The sequence below is a fragment of the Neofelis nebulosa genome, chromosome 4 (genome assembly GCF_028018385.1).
Source record: "Neofelis nebulosa isolate mNeoNeb1 chromosome 4, mNeoNeb1.pri, whole genome shotgun sequence".
Lineage (NCBI taxonomy): Eukaryota > Metazoa > Chordata > Mammalia > Carnivora > Felidae > Neofelis > Neofelis nebulosa.
In genome coordinates, this window is record NC_080785.1 from 33259320 (window position 1) to 33284916 (window position 25597).

General features: G+C 39.9%; 1 long non-coding RNA gene across 2 annotated transcripts in view; it reads left to right on the top strand.

The window, feature by feature from the left end:
• Positions 1-11633, top strand: part of LOC131509085 (uncharacterized) — a 118057-nt gene extending 106424 nt beyond the window's left edge. For both annotated transcript variants that reach the window (XR_009260285.1, XR_009260284.1), the window contains one exon: positions 11277-11633. This is a non-coding gene — a long non-coding RNA (uncharacterized LOC131509085). The remainder of the gene's footprint in view (positions 1-11276) is intronic.
• The last annotated feature ends 13964 nt before the right edge of the window (positions 11634-25597 follow it).

Below are 25597 nucleotides of genomic sequence, written 5' to 3' on the forward strand. Positions count from 1 at the left end.
AAGGTAAAAAATTGTGATCAATCTGCATGTATTGATATGGAGCCATTTTCAAGACAGATGACATAGCAAGTAGGATTTTTCATTGTCACAAGCTTTGTTTTACAAAAATACAGTTGACCCTTGAGCAGCATAGCCTTGACCCCACATGGGTCCATTTATGCACACTTTTTCCAAAAACACAGTCCAGTAAATGCATTTTCTTTCTTATGATTTTCTTAATAACATTTTCTTTTCTTTAGCTTATTTTGTTGTCAAAATATAGTGTATAATACATATAATATACAAAAATATGTGTTAATTGACTGTATGTTATCTGTAAGGCTTCTGGTGAACAGTTTTGTCCTTAATGGCTGTAATATCTGACTCTTATTCCCCATCATCCCTGATAGAAGAAGAAATAATTTAGTCATTTCTAAGTAGACTCTGTCAAAGGCAGTGATTTCTCAGTCAAGCAAATCGAGATGTTGGATGCTGGAATTCTACCATACTGTTGACCCTGCAACACCAGATGCCTTCACTACTGTGCTTGCCACAAGGCACATGTGCATTACTTTATTTTTTAATTTTTTTTAATATTTATTTATTTTTGAGAGAGAGAGCAGGAGAGGCAGAGAGAGGCAGAATGAGAGAGAGAGAATCCCAAGCAGGCTCTACGTTGTCAGCATGGAGCCAGCTGTGGGGTTCAATCTCATAATCATGAGATCATGACCTCAGCCAAAATCAAGAGCCGGATGCTCAACTGACTGAGCCACCCAGGTACCCCTGTGCATTACTTTATATAGTCAGCTCTGTGTCCAAACCTCACTGTGGGTTCAACTGATTGGCAGATAAGTTACATGCTTCTCATGGTTTCAAGGCAATGTTAGAAATGTCATTTGTTGTTTTGTTTTACTTCCCAGCTTCTCTGATATATAATGGAACTTATATAGGGTTGAAACTATTTGATAATGGAACCATAAGTGGCTACAGCATCATCCCTGTTAGGATGACCAGGTTGGTCTACAGTTTGAGGTTACTAACAGTGTACCAGCCCCATGGTACCTAATAAGTGATTTTAACAATGCAATTTAATTATTCAACTTGATTATTCAATTTGATTGAAAACGAATGACTTTAGTGGTTAAGTTTCCCTTCCCAATTATGCCAGATTTACCCCTGTGGAATTGCAAATATCTCTCAGAATGATAACATTTGTCAAAGGAGACAGTGTATTCATTTAGCAATCACTCAGAGTATCCACCGAGCACCATGTGCAAGATAATCAAGTAGAAATCGATTGTGTCTTATATTTGCACAGTACTTAGATTTTGTAGAGCATGCCTACATGTCTTTTCTTACTTGATCCTAAAAATAGGTTTGTGAGGTGAACTGGGAAGAGATCCCCATTTCATAGATGAAGAAACAGGGGATCAGAGTTGAACCATTTGCCCTAAATCAAACCAGTAGTATATGGTGATATTGGGACCAGGACTTAGCTGAGGATATATTGGGTACTGTTTCTAGTATTTCACATTGTCACATTTTCTATTGACTCCATAAAGAGGCTTTTGTAGGGAGGCTGGAGAAAACCTGAGGAATGGGAAGGAGACATGTCTCAAATGGTGAGGATGAGGGAGGGCATCTTTTAGGAGAGGCTAATAGAGCTGAGGGCCCATTCTTTTGCTAACTTCCCAACATTGGCCAGGGCCAGCCCTCCATGAGTAGGTACATCTCCAGCTCAGATTCTGTACCTTCTTCTGTCCCCCCCTATGCCACCTTTTGTGTGTCCCTGGCCAAAAAATACCCTGACCATTAGAAAAAAGTTACAGGTTATGAGATCCCACAAGATCCCACTTGTCAAGGAACACTATAAACATCTGTGGTGCAACAGCCTTGGAAAGGGAGCTTTCCTTCATTTTAAGAAGAACTCTATGAACCTCTCTACCTCTGATCTGTAAACACAGCATTCTCTTTAGGGCCAGAGACTTCTTTGGTGTGTGCTGAAAGGACAACAAAGACTGGAAAAACAAGCCCACTGATTCTGAGAAAAACCACAGTCTAAAAGTCACAGCCTCTCTGCTAATATTTTGTATTCTTAATGTTTGTCATGGTACTTGGGAATAATTCACTAAGGCGCCATTAGATTTACATAAAGACAGTAGGCTTTCTGCAATCACAGGTGAGGAGCGGGTGGGAGGTAGGAGGTGATGAGAGCAAGGCTGTCCATGTAACACAGCAGAAGCCTCTAGTTTTCAATAGCAGCTCAACACCCAGTGTCAGCAAAGGAAAAGAACAAAGGGATGAAGACAAAAAACACCATGTCTTTTGCAGGAGAAAAGAGTGAAGGTGGAAATTCTGCTAAATAATTTTAACTACATGAGGCTACCTGTTTAGCGAATCATCAGGTTCTTCCCATGTGTGTCTCTCAGGAAAATGTTTTCACATTGGTGTTTGCTAAACTAAGCACATTGTGATTGTTAAGCTAAAGTTGTGGGTTTAGTTAGTTACTTGTTTGTGTATTCATTTATACTTGGCTTTGTTCTAAAAATGCTTTGAGGGGCGCCTGGGTGGCGCAGTCGGTTAAGCGTCCGACTTCAGCCAGGTCACGATCTCACGGTCCGTGAGTTCGAGCCCCGCGTCAGACTCTGGGCTGATGGCTCAAAGCCTGGAGCCTGTTTCCGTTCTGTGTCTCCCTCTCTCTCTGTCCCTCCCCCGTTCATGCTCTGTCTCTCTCTGTCCCAAAAAATAAATAAAAGTTGAAAAAAAAAAAAAAATTTAAAAATGCTTTGAGGTGACAGTGTCCAATAGCTCATTGTGCTTTGTGCATTGATCATATTTAGTCAGTTATTAAAAGCACAAGTGATCATTTCAAAGGGTACCTGTATGAATAGAAGAGTACAGATTTATTACCATAACTAGGAAAACATGCCAGAATGTTTGTTTTTTTTAATCATTAAACTAACAATAGGTCTGCAGCCATTTCAGCGATAGATGATGGTAGGACAATTTTAGATAAAAATGATCAACAGCATATATGCCCCAGAGGATCATGAAGGCCCATTGAAGCTGACAAACTCAACTGCCATGCCTCTGGTAGACCCAGAAGTGCATTCCTGTGATCCTCAGTCTCAGAGAAGTTTGGCCCAAACCAATGCTTCTTTTATCAGATAAACTATAGCATAGAAGTGCTGAGATGTCACTAGAGATTGAACAAGATGTTTACATAATTACTGATCATTTCATTCCATCTCATTTTAATCTCAAACCAATTTGGTTTCTCTCCAAGGTTCAAGAACAAAACATTTATTATGGCAGAGTTGCAAAATGGCTAAAAGTGAAATCTCTGTGTTTAGAGAGATGGGTTTGAGGATTACTGCAACCACTTTCTAGCTAGTTCTGCAGCCAGTGCTATGGGTTTGGACAAGCCCCTTAAACTGTCAGTGCCTTAGTTTCCATATTTGAAAATGGGGTAATAATAACACCTACCTCATCATCTTGTTGTATCAAATGAAATAACACTTGTAAAATGCTTAGGCACAATGTGAAAGTTTGTTGATGTTGGCAACTTAGGCCTTTCAGATGCGAAGATATCTTAGTCCATTTGGACTGCTATAACAAAAGGCCATCAACTGAGCGGATTATAAACAACAGAAATTTATTTCTCACAGTTCTGGAGGCTGAGAACTCTTAAGATCACAGTGCCAGCAGATTCGATGTCTGGTGAGAAACTGCTTCCTGATTCATAGGCACTGTGTCCTCACACAGCAGAGGAGTGAGGAACTCTATGAGGTCCCTTTAAAAGGTCACTTATAGGGGTGCCTGGGGGCTCAGTCGGTTGAGTAACTGACTTCGGCTCAGGTCATGATCTCATGGTTTGTGAGTTTGAGCTCCGCGTCGGGCTCTGTGCTGACAGCTCAGAACCTGGAGCCTGCTTCAGATTCTGTGTCTCCCTCTCTCTCTGCCTCTCCCCCACTCGTGCTCTGTCTCTGTCTCAGAAATAAATAAACATTAAAAAAATTTAAAAAAATAAAATAAAAGGTCACTTATCCCATTTATGAGGCTTCCATGATCATGACCTAATCACCTCCCAGAGGTCTTACCTCCAAATACTATCACATTAGGGATTAGGATTTAACATATGAACTGGGGGGAGGGAGGGAGATACAAATATTTAGTCTATAGCACAAGATGATTAAATAATCTGCCCTCAAGGAGCTTGTATTAGTCTGGGCTCTCCAGAGAAACAGAACCAATAGCATATGGAGGTAAAGATTCTTTTTTTTCCATCAGACATTTTTTAAAAGCTAAGACACTTTTTCCAGTCTGGGATAAATATCTTTAGTTTCGGTAGCGTACATTAAGTGGCACTAATTACAGTGGCAGTAATTATAAGGTGACTAACATGAAACCACAGTATAACTTTGCTACCGCCACATAGACTTGGCCTTCCTGTCTGAGCACATTTTTTTAAAAAACTGGATGCTCGCACCAAAACTATGCCAATGAAATCTGTTAAGGAGTAAAGCTCCTCTAAGTGGTGACTCACTAGAGTACCTAGATATAAATATAGATTCAGATTTACTGTAAGAAACTGGTATAGATAGAAAGAGATTTACTCTAGATATAGAGAGATTTACTATAAAAAAAAATCTGAGAAGGAAGCCGAGAAGTTTAAGACCTACAGTCATCAGCAAGCTGGAGACCCAGGAGATACAAAGGCATAAGTTCTGATCTGAAGCTGAGGCAAAAGGTAAGAAGACCAAAGGCCCAGCTCGGAGTCAGTCAGGTAGAGAGAAGGGATTCTTTCTTATTCAGCCCTTTATTCTACTCAGGCCTTCAATGAATTGGATTAGGCCCACCTTCCCTGGGGAGGGTGATCTGCTTTACTTTGTCTACAGATTCAAATGTTGATCTCATCCAGAAACACCCTCACGGGCATACCCAGGAATAATGTTTAACCCAATATCTGGATACTCTATGGCCCACTCATGTTGACACATAAAATTAACCATTAGAGTTTGCAGTGAGGTACAAAAGACTGATATATAAGTAAGTATTACAAAGAAATAAATGAAGTGTAGAATTAGAAGAATTTACAAAGAGCTGTGAGAGTCCTGACAAGGGAGACTCCCATGAACCTGGGGTGGCTGGGGAAGGTTTCCAGATGTTTGGGTGCTTGGCCTGAGGTTTGCAGTGTGGGGAGGAGTTTTCCACGTGTCTAGAAAAATGGAAGGGGCACAGGACTCTGGGCCATTTCTCACCTACTTAGTCGCTAACACACTAGTCCAAGCAACTTCCATTTCCCCTACACTCTCCTGCTAGCCTTCTACCTGGACTCCTTGCCTTTGCTCTTTGTACCTCGACCATTAATTATCCACACAACAGCCTACGGAGAGGACTTAAATCCATCAGTCAACTCATGGTACACCCTGCTGTCAATGATCTAGTAATTTTCCATAATACTTGGTAGAAAATTCAAAGCCCTAACACTACAATGCCCCATACGATATGACTCCCCATCACATCTCCCACCTAATTTCCTGTGACTTCCCTTCTCTGTTGTGGGAGACCTTCCGTGAGTCTGACGACCTGCTTTCACTTCAGGGTATTTGTTTCTACCCAGAACACTTTTCCTACAAATAGTCATATGGCACTCTCTCTTACTGCATTCAGGTTTTCATCCAGAGTCAGCATTATTCAATGGCACAACATCCCTGTTGTCAGTTTATCCTGCTTTCTATAGTTTGTATAGTCAGTTTTGTTGTTGTTTTGCACATATCTGGAAACCTTCCTGGACAAGGTGATGCTTGAGTTGTATGTTGAAGGATGAGATAGCAGGTAAGAAAGAGGGAGAAGAGAATCCCAGGCCAAAGGAACAGCATGTGCAAAGGCTCAGCATCAAGAAATAGAATGCCACCTTGGAGAAATGCAGGTGGTTCCATTGGGGTAAAAAGTGCAGCATGGGTGAACGAGAGAAAGGAGCTAGAGGAAGACAGGGCCATCTGTTGACATACTAACAGTGGTGCCTGTAGGCCCACTGCATCTGCCAACACCCCATCCTTCCTCCTTCATTCAGAGGGGCTGGTCTCAGATTTCATGTCTTAGAGCAGTGTTTCCCAACCTTTTTTTCATATTGTCACTCCACCCAAGTCTATTTAAACATTTTTTTTCTGACACCACTCCCTATGAAACTTTAATACCACAGGTATGCTGTGTATGTGTTTATCTACTGTATATGCTTATCTGCACTTTTTATATAAAAATAGGATTTTCTCCTCCTGAAAGCCAGTTTTCACCTCTATTGAGAATGTATGTTTTATAATTTTCACTGATGGCATGATTTTGTCTCTGTCTTGTCTCCTCTGTCTCTGTTTCCTTCAGACGTACAGTTTCCAGGGAGCATCTAAATACAATAGGATATCACAGATGTGACAATCTTTGAGCCACTCTAGCATAGTAGTAACTAAACTTACATAAAACTGGAGTGATTTTTCTTTAATACCCTGTTAATTCTGCCCTGTCCCTCATATCTGGACCACCTTATTCTACATCAATGCTTCTTAGTGGCATTTGAGACTCTGAAACGTTCCAAGGAATGTCACATATCAGATCCTTAGAGCTCTGCCTTCAGTGATAACTGATTTATTCAGATGCTATTTATCCTCAAAGTCACTCCTCTGTCTCCCCACCCCGACCAGGGAAGCGAGCTGAAAACACCTGCAAAGGGCACAGGAGGAAAGCAAAAAGGCCTCTGAGTAACCAGCCTGAATTCTACACTGCAGCAAACCTTGTGTATTTTTTTTAAAAAAAATCAGTTTTGGGGCGCCTGGGTGGCGCAGTCGGTTAAGCGTCCGACTTCAGCCAGGTCACGATCTCGCGGTCCGTGAGTTCGAGCCCCGCGTCAGGCTCTGGGCTGATGGCTCGGAGCCTGGAGCCTGTTTCCGATTCTGTGTGTCCCTCTCTCTCTGCCCCTCCCCCGTTCATGCTCTGTCTCTCTCTGTCCCAAAAATAAATAAAAAACATTAAATAAAAAAAAAAAATTAAAAAAAAAAAATAAAAAAAAAAATAAAAAAAATCAGTTTTTCCAGCTGTTGAATGTAAGTATTGAATCACTAAATTGTACACTGAAACTAATATTATACTCTATGGTAACTAACTGGAATTTAAATAAAAATGAAAAAGAAAAAAAGGAATAGAACTAAATAAAAGGAAAGATATGCCATGTTTATTTAAAAAATCAGCTTTTGGGGGTACCTGGGTGGCTCAGTCAGCTAAGCATCCCACTTCAGCTCAGGTCATGATCTTGTGGTTCATGAATTTGAGCCCCACATCGGGCTCTGTGCTGACAGCTCAGAGCCTGGAGCCTGCTTTGGATTCTGTGTCTCCCTCTCTTTCTGCCTCTCCCCTATTTGTGCTCTCTGTCTCTCTCTCTCTCTCTGTCTTAAAAATAAACAACATTAAAATTTTTTTCAAAATCTTTTTTATACAATATCTATTTACATTTAATATACACAATTCTATTAAGATTTGTAAACTTATTTCCAAACTCATGATTGATTTGGGGTAGCAAAATAGAAAAGGGAGAAAAGGGCTGATGATAACAAGTAAAGTACAGAAAAGCAGTGCTAATCACGTTTAATAATATTAAAACATGTCAGTCTAGGCCCAGTTAGTACCGGGGCAAGTGGACCCAGGTATGTCACCAGGATTTTACTGGTTATAATGTTGTTCCTAAATGTGACCTTTTGTTTAGGAAAACAGAATATGAATCTTATTTTCCAAAGCTTCCAACTAAGAATAAAGTTCTTTGCTTAAAATAATAAAGCTTCCTCTAACTGGAAAATTTAGCTATCCATAAGGACTTATCTCCATGAGGATCCTGGGCAGTGTCTGGTTTTAATAATTGCAGGAGCTGTCACATGGAAATAAATGCAGGGTGTTCAAAGGTTCCATGAGACAAAATACAGACTTTGCTCATTTGGAGTAATGATATATGGTATGAGTGAACCTGAAATGAAAAAATTAAAAGGTTATTGTTTTACGTGTCCAAAATTTAAAAAATATAATTCCATATCACAAGTAGTTTCATCACTGGCCAGCACATGCTGTGATAAAAGCTTAGCTAATTCCCTTGATGGCGATAATGGAAACTAAATGTGTACAGAGACTTACATCAATATATGTAAACGAGTTACCCAATGATTGAGCAGTGTTGCATAGCTAACAGAATTGTGTTCAGGTTAATGTTGCCTGCAGAGATAATAAGCCATTAGGATAAATTCTTCACTTCCCCCTAATCTAATACCTGAGCTTCATTGAGAGAAAAATAAAGCAATATCTCAGTTGCAGTAACAGTAGCAGTATGATGATCCCCGAAAAGGACTTTGGGATCAAGAATCAAACAAGATCGGGGTGCCTGGTGGCTCAGTCAGTTAAACATCTGACGTTGGCTTAGGTCATGATCTCATGGCTTGTGGGTTCGAGCCCCGTGTCAGGCTCTGTGCTGACAGCTCAGAGCCTGGAGTCTGCTTTAGATGCTGTGTCTCCCTCTCTCTCTGCCCCTCCCCTGCTCTCTCTCTCTCTCTCTCTCTCTCTCAAAAATAAATAAACATTAAAAATAAGAAGAATCAAACAAGATCAATTTGTTGAATATGGCTGGGTGATGTGGATGGGGGTGGGGTACAGACACATTCTGGCCCACAGGTGATCGATTATAACTCTTCCACCTGTATTATCAATAGAAAGATGACAATCAATTTAGTCACAAAGGTGGGCACTTTTCTTTTTTTCTTTTCTAACCAGTCACCCAGGTGGTTTCAGTGAACTTTTCTCAGAATTGACCGAGTCAGGTTTATGAAATTGATTAAATTAGCTGCTCAAAAAGAAACAGACTGAGAGATTTAAAAATAAAATTGACCAAAAGCAAAGCTTAAAAAAAAATCTTTCTTAGTATAAGGTAGTATGGTAAAAACCCATCAGCATCGAAGTCTCAAGGGAGAGTAATTGTGGGTGAAGAAAAGGGACCAGATCCAAAGGGAAAAGGCATGTGGCACCATTGGTTCTTTTTGCCTGCTGTCGCTCTCCTCTAGCCTGTGCAGCCAGTTGAGGGGTCCTCTGGCCTGCTTTCTAGACACCGGGCTCAGGAGGCTCTGAGGAGCTCCTTTATTTGGAGGAGATTCAAAGAAACTTTAAGGAGAAAGTGGCTGGTGATTTAACATAAAACCTTGACAAGGAGAAGGACTGGGTTATATGCCACAGCTGAGTTGTATTAATAAGAGGGAAACTCCCATTAATTAAACAATTTGCCCTGTTTCCTTTATTTCTATTTAACTATTACAACTTTAAAAATAAAAGCCTAGACTTAAAACATTTTTAAATTTTAGAGAGTCACTCTTGTGTAAACAATCCTTGAATTCCAAGCAGTGAATTTTATAAGGTAATTTCAAGGACTAACATTTTGAAAATGCAGAATTAGAGGCCATTATGTTCACCTTTCTTAAAACTCTCTTCTCCCTGGGATAAAGAAATTGTGGTTTATATACACAATGGAATACTACTCGACAATGAGAAAGAATGAAATATGGCCTTTTGTAGCAACATGGATGGAACTGGAGAGTGTTATGCGGAGTGAAATAAGTCATGTAGAGAAAGAGAGATACCATATGTTTTCACTTTTATGTGGATCCTGAGAAACTTGACAGAAGACCACGGAGGAGGGGAAGGGAATAAAAAAAAAAGTTAGAGAGGGAGGGAGCCAAACCATAAGAGGCTCTTAAAAACTGTGAATAAACTGAGCGTTGATGGGGGGTGGGAGGGAGGGGAAAGTGGATGATGGGCATTGAGGAGGGCACCTGTTGGGATGAGCACTGGGTGTTGTATGGAAACCAATTTGACAATAAATTTCATATTAAAAAGACAAAAAACAAAAAAAGTCTCTTCTCCCTGATCTACACAATTAGTTTCTGGTTCTTTCCTACCTGCCTGACCACTCCTGTTAGCTATGTCTACTTTTTCCTTGTCAGAACCCACATCAGTGCATTCCCCATGGTTTTAGTCTTGGCACCTCTTTGCCTTCTCCCTCTAAATACTCTGTCTTCGGAGTTTGGTTTACTTCATGGATTCAACTGTTACCCATATTCTATAAGAATGCTATATGAAAAGAAAAGAAAAAAAGTTTTCCAAAGAATAGTCCTTACACTAACAGCCCATGGTTATAAGAGAAACTGGAAATGAAATAGTCCTCTTTATGGTATTCTATGATATGAAAATTCTACAGTAGTCTTATTTATATTTTCCCAGAAATCATTTTACTTACCCTTGTTTGACTCTGCTGTGACTGAGTTCAGAGAGAATAAAGAACTCTCTCCATCATGATGGATGACCTGCCAACCTGAGTAAACAAGTTACTCTCAGAGATGTACTGTAGCACAACAACATGGCATTGACATTTTGGTCTTAATTTAAGTGAAAATGTGATTTTTAAAACTCAGAATTCATCTAATTTTTTTCATCATTGAAATTAAAGATTTAACGCACTTAAAGTGCTAAAATTGACACAACTTTTACAGAACATGTAAAAATATAAATGTATAAAAATAGTAGAAGCTCAGTGGATAACCTAGAGGTGGGTGAGGCTAGACTTTTCCAATCTGCTTACACAGATGGCCAAGATAGTCATTTGGTGCCTGGGTCTTTGGTAATTCATGGGATGGGATTCTCCTAGATCTTCCCACCTTCTATTCCCTGTGTGATTTCTGTCAAAACTGGACCAGTTTATCTTTCAAGTACCAGGGGCCCTGAATGTGAGCTGAGGAGGGCAAGAATGCCACCTAGCCGGCTGCAGGGATCAGGTTGGAATTCCTGTTCCCATCAGGATCCCAGGGACTCTGAGCTGGGACTTCAGCTCTGGCTCTTGGATCTGCCTCTCACCCACCCCACCCTCCAAGCAGGATCTAACTTGCCTTCATCCACACCCCCAGCAATGCGAGATACTATAGGACTTAGACTGGAGGAGGCAGGAGGAGGAAAGACAGAAGGGCAAGGGGATGAGAAGGCTAAGGAGGGAGAGCAGAGGAGAAAGGAGAGGAGTTGGAAACACGCTGCTTCCAGATATCTTCCTCAGATTTCAGATGAGCCTGACTCTTGTTTGATAACTTTGAGGACTTTTTTTTGTTAACAGCCTTTGGGTTTTTTGTCTGATTGGTTTGTTAGTTTGGATTTTTGTGTGTTTGTTGGTTTGTTTTGTTTGATTTTTTTTTTTTAACTTTAAGAGTTGTTTTATTTTATTTTGTTGCCAGGACTTCAGGAAGCGTTCCCAAGGCCCCATCTGATGCAAAGTCCTCCCCTGTGCTTCACCACTGCTTGTCTTTACCCTGATCCCAGCACAATGGCTCTGCTTGTTGTCTGGTTTGCCACGTCTGTTGTTAATTTAAACCACCAGGAGGTCAGGGACGGCTCTATTTTGTTTGAATGGCATGCGTTCACCGGAAAATAATCTTCTCTCCAATGTAGAATCCTGAGCATGAGAATTCTCAAGACACACTAGGTCAAGAGTGAGAGCAAAGTACAAAATATATGTTCACTGTCTTATATGGTGTTTCTTCTTGTGAACATATGGGTATAATCGTGGCTCAATAAAAGATGTGCTCCAATTATCTCTCTTTGGTCCTCCCTTTGAAATACTCCCTAATTGCTAACACATTTGCTTAGCCACTCTACTAGGTAGTTACTACTTAAAAACTGGAGAATTTTTAAGAGTTTAGCAGAACATCTGGGAGCTGTGAAAACTGATTTTGGCTGAACTTCATTTTTTTCCAGTGTTTGGTTTTTTGTTGTTTTTTTTTCTTTCTATACAATTACACTTGCATCCAACTTCTGTCAAACCTGATTGTTCGGGAATTTTACCCGCAGTACTCTTATTCCTCACAGAACCCTAGAAACCTGAGCATTGATCTTTCCTGCTTGTCTCCAGCCCATATCTGAGTCTGACATTTATTACTTTCTTCAGCTGTAACATTTTAATCCATTCATAACTTTGCTTATATCTCTGACTTGGAGATCTTGGGCCACCTTTTAATTTATTCTTTTATGCATTCGTTCATTCACATGTTCAACAAATATTTACTGAGTTGCCTTGGCATCACTAGAGATAAAAGATGAATAATGGTTCCTGCCCTCAAAAACTTTACTATGGGGAAATAGTCAAACAATCCATTAAAATACAACAAAATAATGCTATTTATTCATTCAGGTAGTCTCTGGGTTCCTACTCTGTCCCAGCACTGTGCAAGGCAGATGTTACAAATAGATTGCCATATAGGAGGAATACCTAATGGGGGAAGGAGAAGTCTTCCAGAAGAGATGATCCCAAGTTTGGTCCCGAATGATGAAGAGGCTCTAACCAGGGAAGTTGGAGGCAGAGAAACAAGGAGGGATTATTATGTTCACAGCAGAGGGAGCAGCATCTAAAAAGTTTTAGAGGGGCGCCTGGGTGGCGCAGTCGGTTAAGCGTCCGACTTCAGCCAGGTCACGATCTCACGGTTCGTGAGTTCGAGCCCCGCGTCGGGCTCTGGGCTGATGGCTCGGAGCCTGGAGCCTGTTTCCGATTCTGTGTCTCCCTCTCTCTCTGCCCCTCCCCCGTTCATGCTCTGTCTCTCTCTGTCCCAAAAATAAATAAAAAACGTTGAAAAAAAAAAAAGTTTTAGAAGGAAGAAAGATGTGCCAAGGGCATTGCAAGCTCTTGGCTATGGCCAGGAACTGTGTCATAGTAGCATTTATCAAATATATGCTGAATGAAAGAGTAGAGAGAAATAATGCTGTAGAAGCAAGGAGGGATGAAGTGTTTTTTAATGTTTATTTATAAATTTATTTTGAGAGAGGGAGAGAGAGAATCGCAAGCAGGCTCTACACTTAACACAGAGCCCAATGTGGGGCTTGATCTTATGACTGAAATTAAGAGTTTGATGCTCAACCTACAGAGCCACCCACGTGCCCCTTAAGAAGCCTTTTAAGTTATGCGAAGGAGTTTGGACTTCACCTTGACAATTATGGGAGACCATTGAAAAGAATGTTAGGATGATGGGGCTGAGAGTAGGGGTACAGAATAGATATGATCAGACCTGTATTTTAAATTTCTCACTTTGGTCTTATCATCAAGATTGACACAGGCAAGAGTGAGGGCAGGGAGCCCAGGAATGAAGCTGTTGCTATAATATAGATCTTAGTAACCCAGAATGTGGTCCTGGACCAACAGCATCGTCTACATAACCCAGAAGCTTGTTATAAGTGCAGAATCTTGAGGCACACCAAGATTGAGTCAGAGACTGCATTTCATTATAATAAGTTCACTCAGTGATTCCAATACATATTAAAGTTTGAGATGCACTTATCTAAACTTAATTATGTTAGTGGTAGCAGGGTTAAGAAGAATGGGAAGATTTGAGAGGTATTTCACTGGAACAATCAACCAGATTTGGTGAGCTAATGGATGAGAGGGAAGGATAATAAACAGATGTAGTATCTCTAAGTGAAGAAAAAGGGTTGGAGAGAGAGCTGGTACTGATCTCTTGGGCCTGTACTTTAAAAAAATTGATTTGAAATCTATTCATAGAAGTAATAAAATTGTTATATAGCTAATCTCTGCTCTGAAAACCACAGCCAGGGGAACGCTTAGAATTATAACATAGAAAATATTATGGAATCAAAGATATCTGCTCAGTAGGGTAGCACTTTTTTGATTACATTATACCTCAAAACTTCTCTCTTTATGGCAACATATCAGAGACTGAAATAACACTCTTAGTTTAGGTTAGCATGTGTCTAGCAGACCAGAAAGGGAGAAAGGAAAGGAGCTTGCTCAAAAGAGAGAAACAGAGAGACAGAGACAGAAAGACTGAAGAATTCTTCAAGTCACAGCTCCGGCCTGTTGTAGAGCCTGTTGGAGAAAAGTGAACTTCTTTATACATAAAGATCACAAAAGTTCTAAACCTAAGTAAATTTGCCTTGAAAATTTAAGGGAATTGATAAGATACCTAATGATTTTGAATGCTAACTATGTACCAATCACTGCCTATTCACTGTTAGTATTTAATGTCACTTGTTTTTGACAATCCTATAAGGTAAGTGTCTCCCTCCTCTCCTTTCAGTTAAGGAGATTGAGTATCATCAATGTGAAAGTGTTTGCTGGAGGCAGATCAGCCAACCGCAACTTCCACCCAGGATTTCAACCCTGTATGTCCAGGCTTTTCCTACCATTCTGTGCTGTCTTTTAAAATAGACAACTCTTTACATTTGACAATCCTTTAAAGGAACCAACATCCAGCACATGTGACGTGGGACATAAAACACCTTGCATGGAATACATAACCAGTTCAAGAAGAGGAGAGCATACAGACCAGACAAGGTCAGAAACATTCCCTTTAGCCACACAGCTAAGAATCCATCAGTTCCCTAAAGTGAAGATTAGAAAGGTTAACACCAGACCCATAATGCATATTGTTTGTATTTATATTACATTCATATATATTATTGTATTTTATTAGTTACATTCCACATGTTGCTACATTCATTCTTGTACATTCAGTTCTCAACATTTTGTTGTCTTCGTATTGTCCATGGAATATAAGGTCTTTAATTTCATTAAGCAAGGTGAAGATAAATGACAATTAGGGCCAGGAATTTGGAACCAAGCAAAAGCAGAAACATGCCTTAGGAAGGCTATTTCTTGTCTGTGCTGGAAGTTACCAATTTTGAATACATTTTAAGGCAAGTCATTGCAGAAGATACAAAAATCAATAAACTAGGAGTTCTGCCATCAAGTACCTAGCAATCTAGGGTGGGAGACACAGCAAGTTTAGTAATAAAAATAGTGAAAGAATATGTTAAGTACCATATGTGACCATATAGAGATAAAATGAGAGAAGTGAGTTTCCATTATTATGGCTGTGTAACAAGTTATCCTGAGACTTAGTGTTGTTAAATACCCATTTATTCTATGGTTTGGGAAATAAGACAGGGAATATCAGGGATAAATTGTCTCTACTTCATGATGTCTGGGACCTCAGTTGGATGACTTGAAGCTTAGGGGTTGGAATCATCCGAAGGTTCATTTGTTTGCATGTCTGGCAGTTGATGCTACGTAGACTCAAAAAGCTGGTCTGCTGGGATAGTTGAGCTTCTCAGGCATCTCACTCTGTCTTTTTGTGGTCCCTCTACCTGGTCCCTCTATCTTGGGCTGCATGTTGAAAGAGAGCAGCAGGTGGCTGTATGGCTTTTTCTAACCCAGTCTTACTTAAAAGTCACTTCTACCACATTGTTTGTTGGAATCAATTCACTAGGGCTAGCCTGTATTTAAAGGGAAAGGAATTATATTCTACCTTTTGTGGGAAAAGAGTCCAACAATTTGTGGGCATGTTCTTTTTTTTTTTTTTTTTTTTAAATTTTTTTTTTCAACGTTTTTTATTTATTTTTGGGACAGAGAGAGACAGAGCATGAACGGGGGAGGGGCAGAGAGAGAGGGAGGCACAGAAGCGGAAACAGGCTCCAGGCTCTGAGCCATCAGCCCAGAGCCTGACGCGGGGCTCGAACTCACGGACCGCGAGATCGTGACCTGGCTGAAGTCGGACGCTTAACCGACTGCGCCACCCAGGCGCCCCTGTGGGCATGTTCTAAAAACACCACACTGGAAGGGCACCTACGTGTCTCAGTCGGTTGAGTGTCCGACTTTGATCTCACAGTTTGAGTTTGAGCCCCACATTGGGCTTGCTGCTGTCAGCACAGAGCCCACTTGAGCTCTTCTGCCCCCCTCTCTCTCTGTCCCTTACCCGCTTGCACTCTCAAAAATAAATAAATGTTAAAAACCACACTGGAGAATCGGGAACACTTCCTGGAAATACTACCATTGGAGCTGGGTATTGAAAGATGAATGTAATTTGAATAAGCGAAGGTAATATAAGTGGAAGTAAACACAGGGATCTTTATCTGCAGGTAAACCATGCAAGAACATAACAGACTGATAAAGCTAGTGCATTGGGAGTACAAGAAATAAGCCTGAAACATAAATGGGGCCCAAGGTGTGGCAGGAGTTCAGCACCAAGCTAAGGAGAATGGATTTGATTCAGCTGGCAATGCAAATCTATTATAGTTGTGGTTCTCAACCTGAGCCACCATTGGAATCATCTGGGGAGCCTTAAAAATACCAATGCCTGGATCCCACCCCCTAAGATTCTAATTTAGTTGTTCTAGAATACAGCCTAAGCTTCAGGACTTTTGAAAGCTTCCCAGGTGATTCTTTTGTTAGCCAACGTGGTAAACTAGTACACTAAAGGCGTTTGAAGAGATGAGATATTATCAGAAATCAGTTTGCATGCTCTCTCTGGGAACCAGTGAGTAGTTTACAGCAGGTCAGTTTTTATTTGTTTGTTTGTGTTTTACTGAGCCAGACTCCTGGAGACCGTTGTGGCTATTTGGGGTGCCATGGAGGCCAGTAATTCTGACTTCATTAAAATCTGGGCTACTCCTTTTTATCATTTAATATTATAGTTTTAATGTAATCTTCAAGGGAGAAAAACCTACTGCTGTGTTACCTGTCTCCAGAAGCCAGGATTTCTGAGGAGCTGCCACTCAGGCACTGAGATCCTAGTAGATCTGCCTTAGCTTTGAAAATGAAGTTCTTATTCAGTAATCTTTTTTTTTTTTTTACTGTTTTTATTTTATTTTTGAGAGAGAGAGAGACAGTGTGTGAGTGGGGGAGTGGGGGGTGGGTAGAGAGATGGGGAGACAGAATCTGAAGTAGGCTCCAGGCTCTGAGCTGTCAGCGCAGAGCCTGACGTGGGGCTTGAACTCACACACTGTGAGATCATGACCTGAGCCGAAGGGATGCCCAACCAACTGAGCCACCCAGACACCCCTATTTTTTTTTTAATGTTTATTTATTTTTGAGAGAGAGCACACACACAGGGGAGGGGCAGAGGGAGACACAGGATCTGAAGCAGGCTCTGCGCTGTTAGTGCAGAACCCAGTGCGGGGGTCGAACACATGAAACGCAAGATCATGACCTGGGTGGAAATCAAGAGTCAGAGAGGCTTAATCGACTGAGCCACCCAGGCGTCCCTTACTCAGTAATCTTTATACCATCCCTTGTATCTGCTCATGCCAGGGAAATGGTGAAGGTTGCCAGGTTTTAGAACTTGTAATCTCCTCAGGCATTTTTTAAAAGGCCATCAGGGGGCGCCTGGGTGTCTCAGTTGGTTAAGCCTCTGACTCTTGATTCTGATTCAGGTCATGATCTCACAGTTTGATTTGTGGGTTCGAACCCCACGTTGGGCCTGGCACAGAGCCTGATTGGGGTGTTTTCTCTCTCTCTCTCTCTCTCTCTCTCTCTCTCTCTCTCTCTCTCTCAAAATAAATAAATAAACTTTCAAAGAAGAATAAAAGGCCATTAGAATCCCCTCCTTTCCGTACCTACCTTCCCATCTAGCCCTGCATTCTAAGAATAAATGGTAGGTGTTTGTACTAAGTACCCATGGCAGAGGTAACTACTGTCATAAAATTAGTATATTCCCAGCAGAATGTCAATTGGAAATTTGATAAATGGAAACTTTGGATATTGAATTCTCAAACTATCAGTGTCACCTTGGGTCATCCTAATAGTCTATATCTTAGTGATTCCAATGAATTATTTCATACCTTGTATATGATATATCCATTTGTGCTGAATGTACATTCAACTAAATCATTGTATTTATTATTCAGGGGAGATCTTACTATCCCCATTTCACAGATGACAAAATGAGATTTAGAGGAATTGTGACTTGTGCAAGGTCATAGAGCTAGTAGGTAGCAGAATAAAATTGAGTACAGCTATTCTGATTTCAAAGTTAGTGTTTTTCACACTATACACAATTTATGCCTTGAGGGGGTTAGAGCATAGTTTCTTCCCATTGTATCAGTCTCAGAAATTTAGGACACTTAAACATTCCTGCTTCCTTGAATATATATTTTTATGTTAAACCCTTTTTAAAAAGCTCATACACATTTTCAGCATGTGTACCTTGTGAAGTAATGAGATATGTACATTTACTGTGTGCTTTGCAAATCCCTTTTTATTTGACTTATATTTATCTCTTAAATGTCACAAGATGCCTCATATTTATTATATACTGAATTTTTTATCGAGTTGGGGGGGATTCCATCCATTTTGTTAGTTTTATTCTAAATGCTCTTCAGCCTCTAACTTTTAGACTTATCTTTTTCAAATCTGCAACTACACCTTTGCTTACACCATCCCATTGTTCTAAATGATCATACCAGGTCTCCTAATGGTTCATTTTACAAAATACTTTTTAAAACCTATTATGTGCCAAGAACTTTCGGGGAGCAATGATGAGTAAGATTGCAAGCCTTTTCCAAATTGACTCTCTTCTTCTGGAGGTACAATGACAAGAAGTGCATGAAGCAATTCAGGCGAGGCTATAACATTTTGCTTACAAGGGATTGATAACATTTTATGTCCACTATTTATCCTTACTATACCCATATCTTGGCCTTGTTGGTTGTCACCTTGTATGATTACAATCAATAGCCTTCAATTCACTTTGAATAATTTTTCTCATAAGACATTAATCAATCAAACTGACCTTGCAAATCATAATTTATAAACCTTACAACTTGAAGTTTTATTTGTTACTTCATTAATATTCTTAACATTTTTTCCATATCAAAACTATTTTGTTTCTTTACCTTTATATATCTCATTGGAATTTATCTCCATCTGCATAGAATTCAATTATCTACAACATGACTTTTATCTTTAGGCTTACAAATGACACTGTGCTCCCATTCCCTCATCATTACCATTTATAAAATATTTAATAAGACAGCTCTCGACACCAATATTATTTGTGTGTCAGTTTTGCTGAGTTGAGCATTCAGATTTTCTCTGAAGGGAGAAATAGACCTGAAGAAAAAAAGTTTTTTAAATGCTACAATTAAGCCGGAAAGTAAAATAAAGTTTGCAGAAGTCATCTACCAACTAAAAATAACCATTACAATAAACATCGATTTCCTGATTATCAGGATGAATCTCAATGACTATCATATCAATCATGTTTTTGTGTAATCTACTATTGCATTTTGCATGCTGGAATCTTCCTATATCTTATTGGTTAGAGATCCTAATAGTGATAATTGTAGAATCAGTTGACAAGAAAAACAAGAACCTTAAATAAAGTATCAAAAAATTTATTAGTGTCTTTGATATTCAAGGAAATACTCCTTGAGGTCCATTTCTGATCACCAAAAGTATAATTCATTTCACAGGTTGAATTAGAATTCATAGGGGGTGCCATGCACCTCCATTCTAGTCTCAGATCCCGAAGTCACACCAAGGGACCTCAGACTCAGAGAGTACCACTTCTCAAAGATTCCGATCTTGGTGCTCTTTTTTTTTTTATCTGGCCCCAATATCATGGCTTGTTCACTCTTCCAGAATCTCCTACTCTCTCAACTTCTCTTCTAACACCAGAGGCCATCTCACAGTCTCCTGCCCATTGACTTCCTCCGGGTTTCTATGGCCAATCTTCATCCGCCAGGTTCTCCCCACCAGCCTGGTGTGCCAGATAGCTAGGAGATCAGGTTCTGACTTCCAGTCTGGAGTTCTAGTCCTGATTTTGCCCATAATTACTATGCACACTTATTCCCTCATGAATATATCACTGTCTCTTCATTGTAAAGAGGGATATACAAATAGTCGCTATACTTTCTTTACTTCTAAATGTTCTACTTTTCTGATCAGGTACAGAGTAGCATGGGCAAAAGAAATGTATATTCTATTAATTTTCCTTTCATCTTTTTTACTTTCTTAGCCCCTTTCAAGAAAACCTTTAAGGTAGTCCTATGGCTGAATTAATTCTCTCTTCCAACTTTCCCCAACATTCATCTGATTGGATGTACTGACAAATGAAAAAATAGTTGCAGAGGTTAAATATAGCATGCTAGGAAACTGCTCCTTTACACTGGTTAACTATGTAGATGTGAGAGACAGTGCCCTGCATGAGGAAATATGGAATTTTTCAGTGAATTTAAATTCAAATTGCATTTAAAAATATATATTCCATGAAATTGGGGAATCACCATTGGTGAAGGGTTATGACACCCTGATTCACCTAAACTAGCCAGTTCATTTCCCAGTTGTGCCATAAACATTTCTAATTCTTTGACCACTGAAATGCCTTCTCCCCTCTTTTTCCTACTTGTTTAAAGTTCTGCTTCAGCTTCAAGATTTTGCCTGAATTCTGATTTTTTTTATGTAGGGAGATTTTTTTTCAGCTCCCCAAATCCATAATTAACCTCTTGCTGCTTTAGAATTGCTAGAGCATGATTATCTGCTCCACTTACTTTGTACTGACCTTATGCTGCCATTTGTTTTTATTTATCTCTTGATGACTATATCCTATCTTTCCAACCAAATCTTAAACCTATTGTAAAGGACCATGTCGTGGCTCTTTGTGTCCTCAGCATCTGGCTCCATGCCCAGCACACAATCATCACCCAATAAAAGCTTATTAGTGGTAATGGCACATAATTCCTTGAGAATCACTTAAATATTATTGACTGCATATTACTTGAGAGATGTATTGTCTGGCTCTTATTTGGCAAGAACATCAGATCTTCATTCATAAGGAAACTAGCCTTGCAGCCCTGAACACCAGCTAATGGATGGCCAGAAATGGAGTCTATTGAACATTTGCTGTGGACATGACAAGTGTTTAGTAACTGTCAAAATGGTTGCCTTAATTCTTTCAGGCTTCTATAATAAAATACCACAGACTGGATGGCTTATAAACCACAGAAATTTATTTCTTACAGTTTTGGAGGCTGCAAATCCAAGATCAGAATGCCAGCATGGTCAGATGAGAGCCCCCTTTCAGGTTTCTGACTGCTGACCTTTTGCTGGGTCTTCACATGGCAGGAGAGTCTAGGGATCTTTGTGGGGTCTCTTTTATAACGCATTAACTGTCTTTATGAGGGCTCTAACCCTGTGAACTACTACTCACCTCCCAAAGGCACTACCTTCCTAACACCATCAACTTTGGGGATTAAGATTTCAATATATAAATTGGGACTGGAGGGACAAAAATATTCAGACCATAGCAATTGGTCAATACCAATGAGCCAGTATATATCACAGAACTTTTATGTGGTTTTAATCCTGGAGGCATTAAATGTCATTAACAGCCCTAACTGTATATCTTAATCTTACTTATCTTACTATGTTAGTAAAAGGGATATATAAAATAATCATAGCTTATGCTTATAGAATATTTTATGCATATTTACTTACTTAATATTTATGACAACCCTTTGAAATAGATAATATTCCCATTTTATAAAAGCCATATTTTTCATAAGGAAATAGGACACAGAATGGTTAAGTAACTTCCTCAAGATTGCACAGCTAATAAGAGAGAGAGGTGGGATTTGAATGTAGGCAGCCTGACTCCAGAATCCAAAACTATTATGCCATGAAATAAGTGGGCTTCTTATATTCTATAACAACTGGGTAGGTATGAAGCTGTAGAATTTATTTTAATTAAAGAAATTTGTGTATCAGGTGGCTTTTCCCAAAGGGAATAAAGACCACAGGAGAACTGAAAAGCCCCTGTGAGGAAATGCATTGCACCAGCTCAAGGTCAGCCTGTATACGCCATTCCTGTTCCATCTTTAAGTTATTTTCCACTAGTGTGTAAGTGGAAGCCGGAAGCCGGAGCCCTGGCTGAGGTGAACAGGGTCTTTTATCTTCCACGCAGAGGGACCACTTGGGAAAGCAGGCCAATGAGAACTGCAGGGGAGCTGAGCCATTTTAAAAACACATGAAAGCAGAGCTTAAGAGAGAATTTTTATGAGGATGGCAAAGCCGAGGGTGTATTCTCATGTTCGCATTCAGGAAACGTGGGTTAAAACTGATCAGTGATTAAAATTCCTTAGACCTTTAAAATGCAAATGATTTGAAAAGTGTCATATTTTTGAAAAGTAAGTATTCTCATTTATGGGAGCTACAACATGGTACATTATTCTTGAGAATATTTGAAGTTGCATGAAAATCACTAGAGCTCCAGTACAAATTATTAGACAAAAATCTTGCCTGCTGGGGCTTGGGAAAGAATTTCATTGATTTCTCATCCCCACCTTTTTATCCTTAAGAAAGCAGTGGGGCAATTAAACATTGCCTTTTTTACCCTTCGTGTAGATGATGGCACCAAGGCTTCAGTGTAAATTGGGAAGACAATGTCATAGTCTCCTGTTTTTCAAAGCCGTAAATTCCAACTCCCTGTTCTGGTTTCTTGGAGATTGAAGTCAGGCACACAGATTTTCAATGACACCCATTTTTTTTTTCTTTGTCCTTCTGAACTGGCTGCTGCAGTTTCTCTCACTAACGCCTGCTGCCAGTCAGGTTCTCCAATATGAATAGTGAATACTCTGGCTCTCTCGCTGGGACCTTCTAATTACAAGGCTAAGTTTGAAGATTTCAACTTATTTTGGCACACGGGGTGGTGATTCAAGATTTTAATTCTCTCCTCAGGCTATCTAATTAATAAAACTCCCTAATTTTTGTCAGGATACATTCAGCAGGGGTTTAAATAACTAGTTCTCAAACAGCCCTATTTTGCTATTGTCAAAATCTGTTCTTTAAAGGTGCTAAAAATATCCCAGGATACAGTAAAGGGAATGCACAGCTTCCTCCCCTCGTGAAGATATGGTGAGTTCCTTTTGCATTTGGCTGTTTTAAATATATGTCAAGAAGAGTAGGAGGAAGGAGGAGTGGAATTTTGGCACCAGAAACTACAGGGCTCGAATGACTAAAGATGTACCTTCTCCATCTATAGGGATTGAGGAAAGAAAGAGTTTAAAATGCTTAAGCTTATCCTTTTTTTCCCTTTTTCTTTCTCTCATTTAAGTCTGCATATACTACCTGAACAAGTGAACTTCATCACAAAATGAATTCAGTTGGAGTCGTTTTCTTCTGCCAAGAAATAAGGTAGGGAATTTTCCCTTTAATGTACTTTAATTAAATTCCACCATGATTAGCAGTCAAAGATAGGATATCCAATAGATTAGTGATAAGAAACAGACATTACACATGAAGGTCAAAGACTATACCATTATTTTTAAAATATCTGTGTGATAAAAAGATTCTCAAACCCCAGTTATGATCTACTTACAGAATGGTATACTCTGTACATTTTGCAGTGAAACAGTGTCTCTAATTCACTGCAGTGAAATTTTTGCTCATGTATTTTGTGCTTTAAATATTAGGAAAAGAATTCATTAATTCAATGGATATTTATTGGGCATTTTATATGTACCAGACAGTGAAATTTGGCTCATGTGTGTTTATTTTGTTTCAGAAAAATAATGTATTTGTTCATTCAATGAATATTTACTGAGCATCTTCTATGTAACAGACAATGCTTGCTAGGTGCTGAGAAACAACAGAGTGAAGCAGACAAAAATCTGCTCCTTCCTAGAGTGTACATTATAGTGGTGTAGACAAAAACAGAAAAAGTAAGCAAATATACACTATTTTAGTGACAAGTGCTAAGGAGAAAAATAAAATAGGTAAAAGAAATATAAAGTGTCCTGAGAAGTGGGAACAGTAATTTTAGAGACGGTGATAAGAAAAGGTCTAGCAGAGGAGTTGATATTTGCATAAAAACTGGAAGAGGGATGGTGCCTGGGTGGCTCAGTTAGCTGAGCAGCTGACTCTTGATTTCAGTTCAGGCCACAATCTCATGGTTCGTGAGTTTGAGCCCTGCATCAGGCTCTGTGCTGACTGTGGAGTCTCCTTGGGATTCTCTCTCTCTCTCTCTCTCTCTCTCTCCCTCTCAAAATAAATAAATAAACTTAAAGAAAAACTGAGAGGAGGGATTGGCTGATATTAAGAGGAAGAATGTTCCAGGCAGAAGGCGGAGGCAAAGGCCCTCTGAAGTTGGGGCAAGCTGGGCAGATTTGAGGCACATCAAGGAAACCAACATGATAGAGCAGAGTGAGCTAAGAGGAGAGGTGACAGGATGAGTCAGAGAGGTACTGGGGGCCCCCGTCATGGAGGGTTTACACATAATTATGAGGACTTTGTCTTTTGCTCAGAGTGAGATTTTTGAGTAAATGAAGGTTTGAGGCAGAGGAATGACATGATCTGACAGATTTTAAAAAAGATTGCTCTGGCAGCTGCCCTGAGACTATGGTGAAGGTAAGATAAGAAGAAAAGCAGAGAACCAGATTAAAGATCGTCACAGTAATCCAAGTGAGAAAGATGATGCATTGGACCAAGACAGTATCAAGGGAGGTGGTGAGATGTGGTCAGATTTTGGAGTTAAAGATAACAGAATCTATTAATGACCAGAACTGATATATGAGAGAGTCGAGAATGATCACAGCCACTGGAAAGATGGGATTGCCATTTACTGAAATCATGAGGAATGCAAGAGAAAAAATTTGGGGTGGGGGAATGTTAGTAGCACAATTTTGGACACATTAAATTTGAGAAGTTCCCATAAGACTTCTAAGTGAACTATCAGGTCTGGAGTTCAGAGGAGATGTCCAGGTTGGAGAGAGATCTATATTTTGGAGTCTTCAACATATAAGTGGCATCTAAAGCCCTAAGATTCATCAAGATCTCCAAGCGAAAAAGCGTCAATGAAAAAGAGAAGTCCAAGGACTGAGTCTTAGGGCACATCTACACTTTGACTTCAGGGAGATGAAGAGACACCAATGAAAGAGACTGAAAAGCACTAAAGAGCCAGGCAAGTGTGGTAGGTTAACCCAGATCCTCTGTGCAGAGGATGGCGCTAAAGATAGAACTAAACATGTAAGTATTTTATTAGGGAAAATGCTTGTGAGGAAAAGCAGAGGAGGGAGCCCCACAAGACTGGGACAGCTGACAGACTGCAATGAGACTCTGATCACAAGTGAAAAAATTTGGGTGGGGGAGGTTGAATGGATGCAGTTTAAAGAGGGCTTAGGAAGTCCACAGGGAAGTCCTGAAGCCAAGTCAACCATCTGGAGAAGTGCTGCTTTCCCAGGAATGGGCCTGCCTTGATATTCCTGCCACACGCAACCATTCATATGCTATGCAAATATGACAGTGCATTCCAGAGATAGCAGTTGGGTGCCCTCGGTCAGTTAGACTCCCTTTAGTCTGAAGCCATGTTTTCATGTTTCCTAAATGGGCGACACAGTTATTTATTGCTGTATAAGAAACCAACCTAAAACTTTGTGCCTTAAACAAACAACTTATTATTATATGTCAAGGCTGTATGAATTAACTGAGCTCAACTAGGTGGTTCATGCTTGATGTCTCTCCTCTGGCTGCAGTCAGATCTTGGCTGGATCTGTAGTCACTGTAGGCTTGATTGGGGTGAAAGACCAAAGTTATTTTGTCGCTCACATGTCTGGCACCTCAGTACTGTTCCATATGGCCTCCTGGCCTTCTTAGCTCAGGGTTCAAGGGGGCAAGAAATAGGAACTGCCAGTCCTCTTAAGGGCTAGATCTGGAACTTAAAGTGTTATTTATATTAGTCAAAGCATATTCTGTTAGTCAAAGCAATGACAGGCTAGCCTA